Consider the following 11,465-nt stretch of genomic DNA (forward strand, 5'->3'; position numbering starts at 1 on the left):
TCCGAAATATGTGTTTCCCTATAAACTTTGTGTACTTCACTACACTGAAGGGAAGTATATATATGGACATTAAAAGTTTATATGTGGTCATCCTTAATGAAGATGGTTTAAGAGCTTTAAAACATTTTCTTGATGCAAGACCTGAGAAGAATCCTACCACAGATATTCTTTTACCACTCACTGAACTTGGGTTAACTTTGAACTGCTTCACCTTTGACTCCTCACAAATAAGAGGAGTTAGTATGGTCACTAAAATGGGACCATTCTATGCTAACATCTTTGATATCTTGAGAAACATTTTTTTGGGGGCAGTGGTAGCTCAGTGGTTAAGATACTTGTAATTGGAAGATTGCTGGTTCAAGCCCCATGACTGCCAAGTTGCCACTGTTGGGTCCCTAAGCAAGACCCTTAACCCTCAATTGCTCAAGTTGTACTCAGTCATAATTGTAAGTCGCTGTAAGTCGAACATTTAATTGAAACATAAAGACGACGGCACTCACATGTCATACAAACAATGAACGCAACAGGGTTACATTTAACGCATTACGTCAATAATAACTGACAACACTGCACACAACGACAAGCGTTTAAACACACAAAGACTAACAATACAGGTTTGCAGGTGTGGCTACGAACATGACCCTCCCACTGCACGTGGCGGGCCAAACCACGTGACTTGCGAGAGGCGAGCGTTCCGTGACAGAACCCCCTCCCAAGGGGCGTGGCTCCCAACGCGTCCGTCCAATGAACGCGAATCCGCGGGCGCCGTGTACATGTAAACACAAACGCAACACGGCAATGCCGGGTGCCCACCCACTACCAGGCGGGCCACGTGCCACCAACAAGGGAGACCTCGCGGCGCGAGGGAGAAAGGCAGCTTCCCTGCCTCCCTCAGGGTAGTCAGGTACGCTCCTTACAACGTTGCACCCAAACACAAACACATAATAGCCCTCACACAAACGTAAGCCGCTGTGATGTGGCACCCGCCGTCCTCGCCTTGATGTGTCCATGACCTCAACGGACATGCGGGGGTGCACATCCGCCCCAGTTCCAGACGTGCTACCTCCCCTAACGGTCCTCCTCTCTCCCGCCGCTCTAGGTTTGCCTCCGAGGCTTTGGGCATACCCTTCCAGTCTCGCTGGCGAGTCTGCTGAAGGGAAGGGACTCAGGAGATCCCGCTGGCTCCACCCGACCACCCTCTTTCTGGTTGTCGTGGTGCCCCTCAGTCCTCCTCGGGCCAGGAGGAGGCTCGACAGCCTCAGCCTCCCCACCCCCAAAATTCCTGAGGGTGTTGCCCTCCGCTTCCGGAGAGGAAGCCAAACCACGTGACTTGCGGGAGGCGAGCGTTCCGTGACAACATCCTGGCATGAGGATAAGCTTTTTGGTCGTTCAGTGAAGTTTGGAAATTCTTGTTTAAATAACACCATCTCTTATAAACCTATAGACTTTAATTCCTATTTGCAGTACAACTGTTCACATTCCAAGGCCTTCACACTCCATCCCTTACTCACAGCTAATAAGACTTAAGCAAATTTTCAGTGAGAATGAAGACTACCTCTTGAAAAATGTTGAAATGTGTGAATAGTTTCAAATTGTGGAATTACTGAAAAGGACATAGATTATGCTTTTTACTTGTGTTTTACCTCCTACAGATGAGACAAAAACATCAAAGACATGCTCATCAAGAGTGACATAAATGATCATTCATGTGATAACTGTAGTAGTGTGGCCTGCAACCACTCTAGATGTGCTATGTGTACATTTATTAACACAGCTATTATTAAAACAACTGGCATAAAATAATCAATTGCCATCACCCATCCCTCATGGATTACTCTATTACTTGTAAGAGATGTAATCAGCTCTCACATAAGCCACTATGTTCACTGTACACATTACTTTCACATAAGCCAGTATGTTCACTATGCACATTACTCTTGCATAAGACAGTATGTTTATTGACACATTACTGTGCACATTCCTTTTACATAAACCACTGTTCACTGTGCACATCATGCACATAAGCCAGAAGGTTCACTGTGCTCATTACTTTCACATAAGACATGTTCACCATGCACATTACTCTCACATAATCCAGCATGTGCACATTTCTCTTACATAAAACAGTATGTTCACTGTGCACATTAATCTCACATAAGCCATTCTATTGACACAGTACTGTACTTGCACAAAGAGCTATTATACTGCTATAATAACTACTCTTATTTGACTAGCTTCTCTGATGCATTGCAATTGCCATGCCAAATATCAAAGCAAGATATTAAGGTATTATATTTAATGGCAGATATTTTTTTAAAGTCAACAGGACTATCTATACAGAATTCATCATACTGTTGTAACCCATTTGTTTCTCATGATTTGGAAAGAGTGATTTGGAATCTAAAGGTACAGGTGATTTTTTTCTCTTTATGTACCTGCAGTTTGCTCACCCTTGCTGTCATCACTCACAGTCATGTTGTGTGCAGACTGGAGATGATTAAGTGGATTACCGGTATCCTGCCTCTTTATCTGCTTGAGTTGTTTGAGTCATAATCTGATGATATGGTCATTAGGAAGGAACAGATATGAGACAGTTATGTAACACCATAATGCGGGTGTGAAAACAGATAAAAATGTAATAATACCATTTAAAATTCAAATTTAAAAAACTGTACTTCTATGTCTGAATTTGTTTAAACAATTAATTGAGTATTTAGCTTTGTTTTTTTAGTATTAAGAATGGGAGATGAAAAAACACATGAATGCATATTTATTCAATATTTTTGATAATTTTTAAAATATCTTTTCAACAAGTTTTGAAACAGTGACAGTATCTCTTTAAAATATTATATATATATATATATATATATATATATTAACCAAAATGAAAGCAATGCCTTTCTGTGCTCCCTCCCATATGCACCCCAAGGCTTTATTTACAAGCAGCATAAGACTTCTGTAAAAAAATTCAGCATCTTTGCATTGTGCAATGGTAAAGGAATAAGGTCCCCTGCGCACTTTTTATAGTAGTATAGAATGGATAACACATGCGTTTTAATGTTCAGCCTCTGGTCCTCTGTGGAGTTCCCGCTGTTTTATCAAGCTACTCAGCACAAATCTGAGTTGTCCCCTAAATGCACAGGGTAGCGCTGTGGCCTAAGCCAGTTTGTATGTTGGCCAAAGATTTGGACTGTTTCTCATTGTGTAGACTATTACTTACTGACTCTACAGGTTGCTGTCAGCCTTAATGTGTTAAAGAGGTGTCTGTTCTTTTGGTTTCCATATTTGAGACACAAGACTGAAGCTGTTAACACCTATTGGTTCAAAATTAGATGAGTTCTGACTTTTGTATTTCTTGTGAAATGAATCCAAGAAATAAGCAGACAATAACTCAGAAGTCCAGCATTGTGTTATACTTTTACTTCACTAAGATCAGTCAAATAAAATACAGTAAGTACCATGAAAATACTACAATATAACCTGGATGGGATATGACATGTACCTCTGGAGAACATGATGTCTCATCCGTGGATCTTGGATGTTTTTGTAAGAAGATAAGTCATTATTAAGCAAAGTCAAACCTATTTAGTTAATGATGAATCAATTGGAATATTTAGATAATTCTGTCCAGAGTGATTTCCTGGAATTCTGGACATCATTTACACAGCTGTGGATTTAAACAGGCCATACCAAATTCTAATAAAAGAGAGGCTGGAGGTGGTGTTTCCTCCAGTCTATGAAAATCAGTGGGGTTTTCTGGCTTGCACATGAGTGATAAGAGAAAGACTATGGTCATAGGAGTGCATTCATTTTCTTTTTATTTACTTTAATTTGTGCTTTATCAGATTTCGCCAAGGGGTTTTATTGTCATATTTTGTATGTTTCCCTGAAGTCCCAACTTAAAGAGCTCGACGTCATCGTCACTGAATGCCACTCATTTCTCTCTGACAGAAAACTAACATTTATGACCCTTGTAACCCTTTCTGCATTAGTCACACCTCCCTGCGCAGCATCAGATAGTCTCCTTGCAATTGCATTGTGATGATAGGGCCAAAAGCCATAGATAATTTTGGACATTTTGATTTGTTGCTGTATTTTCCTTTCCTTTTTTACTGGGATGTATGGTGGTCTGAAGACAAGCTGTTAAGATACTATTTTCACTGGGCATTTCAGCAGAAGCCATGCAGAGTTCTGCAGAAGCATGTGGTCTACAGGGGAATGAGCATTAAACCAAGCTACTGGAGGACCTATGCTGTACAAGTATTTGCATTACTCTCAATGTTTTTCAAAGTAAAAGGTAAACTAAGACTCAATAACTTATTTTTCTGAGGTTTGTTATTTGTCTTAAGAAAAAAGCCTTATTAATGCAATTAATCAGATGCAATATGTACTTATTGTATATAGTAAGTTATAACCTTTGCCTGTGGTGCTGATCAAACTATGCGGTGACATGTAACTGAGGTTCTGAACATCTTGTTCAGTTATCAGCAGCATGAGAAAGCCCAACATCTGAGACCAGAGACAGGCTTCATTCCACATAAATCACAAAAATTACAAGTGGGATTTTCTCTTTATATGTTTGTTTAATTTGAAATGTTTAATGTTTAATTTTTTAGAAAATTAACCTTAGTTTTTCTCTATGTATATTCTCTATGTAATAATTTGATCTTTTATCAAAATATTTGACCTATGTAATTTGGCTTTGATTGCATTGTAGCACACTGCTATCAAACACATCACATAACAGCAAGGCAATAACTACAGAAAAATTCTGACAAAAGCCTTATTTTACCATTCTCTCCATATGACTAAGCATGTAGCCTTATATCAGTATGAATAGCTGTGCAGCCTGTTGTCTTTACATGCGCTCAACCTCCGGAGGATTTGTATGCATGAAACCACAGGGCAGAACACTAAAGCCAGAGAATTTTAAAGCTTCTGAACATTATATGTTGAGGGGAGGAGAGGCATGTGTGTGGAGAATCAGACAGAGACCGTTTCTCCTTCAGCCTGAACATGTCGATGTGCCATCTCCATCTGTCCACAGCTCTCCTAGTAGGTAATGCTTCCATGAATAAGTCATAAACAGTTGCTATATTTCACTGCAGCACTTCCATGACTGTTTATGGCAGCAGGAGGGGAGGGAGGCCAGGCCGCAGAGGGCCCCTCTGACAGTACCAGGCAGAGAAGATCAGCACTGGGGAGTGATGAAACCAAGGGAGGGTCCCCAGAGTAATGTTCCGTGTGCTCGAGGAGTGCACACTTGTCAGAATGAGTAACAACCCTGTCCATCTGAGACAACACAGCATCCCCCTCTACTATCACCCGCCAGAATGCTGTTCTTCTCCAAGACAAGAGTGCTCTTTATGGGAAGGCAATAGCTCTTAGACACAATACAATTGGGTCAGGATATGGGCAAAAGTGAAAAGCACAGACCTTTTGGCTCCAGGACATTTATTCAAGGTTTGCACATGAGCTGTGGGGAGTGTATATCCATTTTATTATGCATGAAAATGAGGGTTTTCTTAAGCAGGCAAAGTCACTGACTCGTTCCTATGCATGACATATGAAGTAACTTGGGTAACTTTGGGACCGTTGTAGACATTGTATTTTCTTCTTTTTTAAAGCCTGTGTCAGCTATTGTAGGTCTTAGCCTTTTGTAGGTATTGTAACAATCCACCTTTTCATCTTACTTTTGTTTAATAGTTTTACATTTTTTTATTTACATACTTATTTATTGTCTTACTTATTTCAAATGCAAATCAAAGAAACTCTTTAAAATAATTAAGTTGATAACTGGTTCCACTGTGTCATTAGTATCTCTCTTTTTAAAATTTGGACCACTGCACACTATGTATTTGTATTTTCTTCTTTTTTAACACGTGTCAACTATTGTTGTCTCATCATAAAATGTGGCTTTAACAATTCACCTTTTATCTTTAGTTTAGCTTATTAGTTTTCAGTTAGTAAATTAATTAATCTTTTTTTTTTTTTTACTTATTTACTTACTTATTTCAACTGCAAATAAAATACATTTTTAAAGAATTAAGGTAATAATTGGTTCCACTGTTCCACTAGTTTCTCTTTTAAAAAATTAATTTTCTTCACTAAACAGTAATTAAAATGCTTAAAATTAATGTACTTAAAATTAAAATGTACATTCTGAAGGAAAAAATACCTTTTTATTTTTTTTTAAACAAACAATCAAAAAAGCAATGCATAAAACTCTGTTAGAAATGCCATGGGTATGGTATGAAAGGAATCCAAGAAATACCTGGGATTTGCCTGCCTGACCAGGCCTGCAGTCACGTCTGAAATGTATTTCCTCCTTTTTTAGGGTACTACATCTGTTCTGTATCTTCTGTTACACCAAACAAATAGTAACAATGCCATTAATAAGACATGTGTGCTTTAGAGCTGTAGTTTATTTCATCCTATCAAAAGCACAACATAATTTAGTTGGGCTTAACCTTTCCTTCAAAAAACAGCTCTGAGAGCCACACCCAAAGTAAACAAACTAAACTTGAATCATTCACAAAACACTATTACTTTTGTAATGGGAAATGTAAAGACCAGAACAGTTCTCTTCAGTTCTTAAAATATGTTTTACTGATGCACTTACAGATGACAATCCAGTCAGTCAATAGCAATAACGAGGCTGGCTTGTCGAGAGGTAAATAAATCAGCAGTGCCTTATCTTGCATTCAGAATGAGAAGTGTCCTGGGACTGATCATGTACAATTATGAAGAACCAGCCACTGCAGTTTGCTGACATTCTGCTGTCTATTCCCTGCAAAATCTTACAAAACAGCAATGTACCAAATCAATAGTTAGCTACAGGCAACAGAGCAAGCCTGATTCAGAATGAGGAACAGATGCACAGATCAATTTTTTGCCTCTCGTTAGACACATCATAATGTAATGCAGCAGTCAATAGCATCTGGCTTTCAGATGACACTTGGCTGTGAAGGTTTTCACAGAAGACATTAAGGAGTTTTAATTTCTTAGTGCAGAATATCAACCTACAGAAAGAACTCTACCAAAGCATTCCATGCTCAGCTGGGACCTATAACACAGATCTGGTGATTAAAATTTAATCTCAACAGTGGTGTATAAAGTTTACATTGCTTTTAGTCGGCTTGTAGATTGTGTCATGTAACACAGGAGCTGCACACTAGGAGCTGTTCCCCACATGCAGTTTGATGGTGGGGGAAATTGGCTCAGTCTCCCAGATATGGAGAAGCATCGTTCCTGCTCTCCTCTCTAACCAGCCCGATAGGAATCTGAGTGGAACACCACAGTTTTCACAGCTCAGACAATAAATTGTTTCAAGAGAATCATAAAATTTTACAACTGCTTTTAGGATGAAAGCATTTTCTCAGAGGTAAACTATCCTTTGATTCTGGTGATAGGTAAATAATTGTCTGCAATGACCAAAGCATGAATGATCAAGCATGACTAGGATAGTTGAAGCTTTAATGGTAATGCTTAGTCATAGATAAAAGGAGATCAATGCTACTTACTTAATGCAAAAGTAAAGCTGTCCAGCAAAGGCCTTGCAGCCTGGACCAAAAAAAAAATGCTGATATGACGTTTTGTCTGCTTTGTCACAGTCAATCCTCAGCAGAGCCAGATCTCTTTACTCCTCTTTGTCCTTCATCAGGTCTAGCTACCAGGAAAGGACTCGTGGTTATTGTCTTACCATATGTAATATGACAGTAATGTTCTTTTTAACTGACTGCTGTTTAGATTCAGCTTAAACGTATTGTCTGTTTCTTTGTTTGTGTCATACAGATGCTATACGCTCTTTTTTTTCTGGCTGGAGTTTTGTAGGAGAATGACCAGTGATCAGTGAACAAGATCAGTGAACAAGAAAATAACTTCTATGTATTCTAAATAATAATGCATACATGTATTCTTCACACTGACTGTGGTATATGCAAAACTGTTCCATTTCCTCACTTCTGTCCCAGCTATTCTCAGCTTGCTTCTGTTTGTGCATTCCACTGAACTGTGACATGTGGCATGCGTATGATCATCAAAGGCTATTTCTGGCCATATGGAGTATTTGTTCTTTATCTACTAGGAAAAGACATTAATGATTTGATATATGAGTGTTATGGCACATGTATTTTAAAACTCTCTTTAAAAAGCCACAACTTGGCAAAGCTTTGTTTACTTTTATTTAGAGACCAAACAGAACTTGAAGTAAAACCTTTGGCTTCAGGAACACTGAAAAGGAATCTTCATTTTACTTCTCCTAAATAAGGCCAAATGTATCATCTTACGCAAAGGAAAACACAGATGAAATCAAATTATCAATATAACATCATATTGTATTTTAGTCTGTTAATACAGATAAATAGGGTGTAAATTCCCCTCTGTTTCACTCCTTACTAACAAAAAATAATCTGAATGACTGGACTCAACTATCATCAACGGGCTCATCCATAGTGAATTACAATTCAGTTTGCTGCTTTTTTTTTTTTTTTTAACTTTGTGGGTGATTTGTAGAAATGTCAATATTTTACAAATCATGAATTGCTTTATTTCCCTAAAATTTTAGTACATGAAGAATTTTTCTCTTGATGGAAGTATCACATCAAACTTACTCTATCTGGCGTATAAGAGTTCTAGGTTTTCATGCTACTGTGGAAACCAAAAGACATCATGGTAAAAACTTACCAAAGCAAAGCTTGTTGACACTGAAAATGTACTATATTCTCTGCTATCCACTGCAACTGTCTCTCACTCAAATCCCTGCTGGATGAGAGGAGACAGACAGACAAAGGCCTGGATGTGAACCGAGCACTCATTGTCTGATGCTGAGATGTTTTTACCACATCAGAGCCTTTGACTGCTTTTGTTAGCATTGTGCACTCTGATCTCCAGACAGACCTTTCAGTTTCCCTGTCTCGCCTCTGTCACCAGGCACATGGTGGATAGCGTGATGGGAGGTGAGCTGAACAGGTTATCCTGATGAAAAGAGTATGTTCTTCCATTTAAACCCAATGTCTGTTACCAGTAAAAGAAGCCTCAGAGATTCCAGCCCAGACACAAATAGGACATTTCTGACGCCAATTTGTGTGTTTTAGAAATGTACAGATGTGAAAATTAATATGTGTCTGGGAATTCTGATCACAAAGCCATTTTCTGATCCCTCAGCCTTGTGTTGAGCATTTGATGTCCATGAATGGGAATCTGACACCTCACGTAGTGCTGGTTGGTATGCGTAGAGGCACAAGTTAGCCACAGCAATAGAGATGACAGCATACAGTGTACCTGAGGCTATTCCAGCTTTCATTACAACAAGGGGCAACTGCTTCATGTACACTGTGCTTTTCCTGATGTTAACAGTGCAGTAAACCTAATGGAGAGTATATTCTGAGAAAGCCAGCTCAGTACCAAGCACAGGGCCTTATTTGAATTTACAAATGAAATTATGTTTTGATTATTGGATTATAGTTTTGCATTATTAGGCACATATGGGTGCTTTGAGTTGTGGACCAAAAATAATTAAATTGCATTACAGGATTGTGTGTTCATTCAACAGACTGTAAAAAACAGATCCTGTTGGACATTAAAACAAACATATTACATATGCAGTTCATATGAACCTTCAGAATCCAAACAAATACAATTTTTTAAATGTCTATACAGCTCTGTGTGAAATTATAAATGAAGATTGTCCAACCTATGTCTAGAAATGTATAATGCACATATCTTTAAAGGTATTGCAGTGTTGTTTCATTTTGTTTCTGTAGAAATGAAGGAATGGTCTATGGATAGACCACAAAAGCATTCAGCAGTTCAAAGTAGTGACTGATAGAGTGAGCACATTCTGACAATAACCGTGCTGGTACACAGAGGACCAGATCTGACACTCAAAGGGCAAATGTAGCTTTAGTGTCACTGCATTCATTAGTTGGCAGAGTCTTTTCCTGACTCTTCTCTATTTTACTGACCTCAGGATAGATCTTCTTTGAGGTGCCTTTCCTCGTTTTATTAGTTTACTAAAGAGGAAGTAATCTGAGTGATTCTCTAGAACTACAATATAACATGAACATTTATATGAAAAAAAAAATTTAATATCACAATGCCATTTGATCACATTTATGGAGCGAGACCACAGCATATCTGTGATGTGTCTTAGCAGAGCCACTTGGCAGCATGTTTTGCCTTATATCCACATCAGTACTTTATTAACATGCCCGGTTGCCCAATAAATGTGTTAGCCTTTGTTGAATTAGAAATGAAGGAGAGTGTGTTTTGTCTTAATTGCCTGTAGTGTCCTGCCACTAAGAGCCACTTGGGCCCTGTTTCCTCTGTACCTTTCATCTGCCCCACATCTCTAACTGAGCATCACAGGTAAATATGTATAAAGACAAAAGATTAATTAATGTATCAAACATAGTGGGAGGAGTAATAGGTCAATGATAATATTTATACAGAAATGAAATATCTTAATGTTGAAAGACAACTAAATAGCATTTTTTTCATATCAGTTTGTTTTATTTTAATAGCACATCAAATAAACTGTTTCTGTCATTCTACGAAAGCTTTTTAAATTTTCTCTCCAATATAAGCTATTTTTACTTAAAGTTAAATAAATGTAACTTCAAAGCTTTAGAAAATTAATTGTTTAGCTATGAGTTAGGCTGTCTGAATAAATGACCTCCCTACCTAGATATCCTGGAGTAATGTAACCTCATTTGAAATATGTGAATTTGTGCCCAGTGCTGAAGCCATTATACCTGATTGATTGCTAATAGAGAGACAGGTGAAGAAAGGTGATAATTTTTTTTACCTGGCCTTCACCTTCCCTGAAACTGGAGCTGATCCCACCTCTACATTATTCATCATTAGTCAAGTTGGCCTATTAATTTTTCAGGGTTCAGCAGCCAGTGTTTTTGTTGACTGGGTGCAGACCACTTAATTCTACTGAACTGGACTGGAGGGTAAGGCAGGTTCAGATGTGCACAGTCAGGGCCAAACAAGGTTGTTAATGTAGTTTGCCCCTGTATACTTAGTTGCATTAACAATGTACATTTTTTACTGTCAAACTGACATATTCACTGTAATGTTTTGAAATCCATATCTCTAAACCATGAGTAGGACAAAAAGAAGAATTGCTTTCTGTTTTTAAACTGCTATAGAAGCAGCACCACAGATTGTTATCTATAAATATAGCAATTCAACAAAATTGTGAAAGGAATTCTGTTTATGTATACTCGATCACAACTTTAAAGCACAGGAAGTGATTCATTTATTTATTTATGTTTAGCAAGTATTTTAAAACTGCCAAGGTTTATATGTTGTATGTTGCAAAAATATATTAGCCTGCTGTTCATCTGGGCACAATTCAAAATAAGGAGGTTTATATGCAAATTTGATTTGATTTGGACATTTGATTAATGGTAGTATTAAACTAATGTACATATTTTGGACTTAAGAGAGTATTCATT

This window comes from Electrophorus electricus, chromosome 8 (genome assembly GCF_041902795.1).
Source record: "Electrophorus electricus isolate QZ-2024a chromosome 8, ASM4190279v1, whole genome shotgun sequence".
NCBI lineage: Eukaryota > Metazoa > Chordata > Actinopteri > Gymnotiformes > Gymnotidae > Electrophorus > Electrophorus electricus.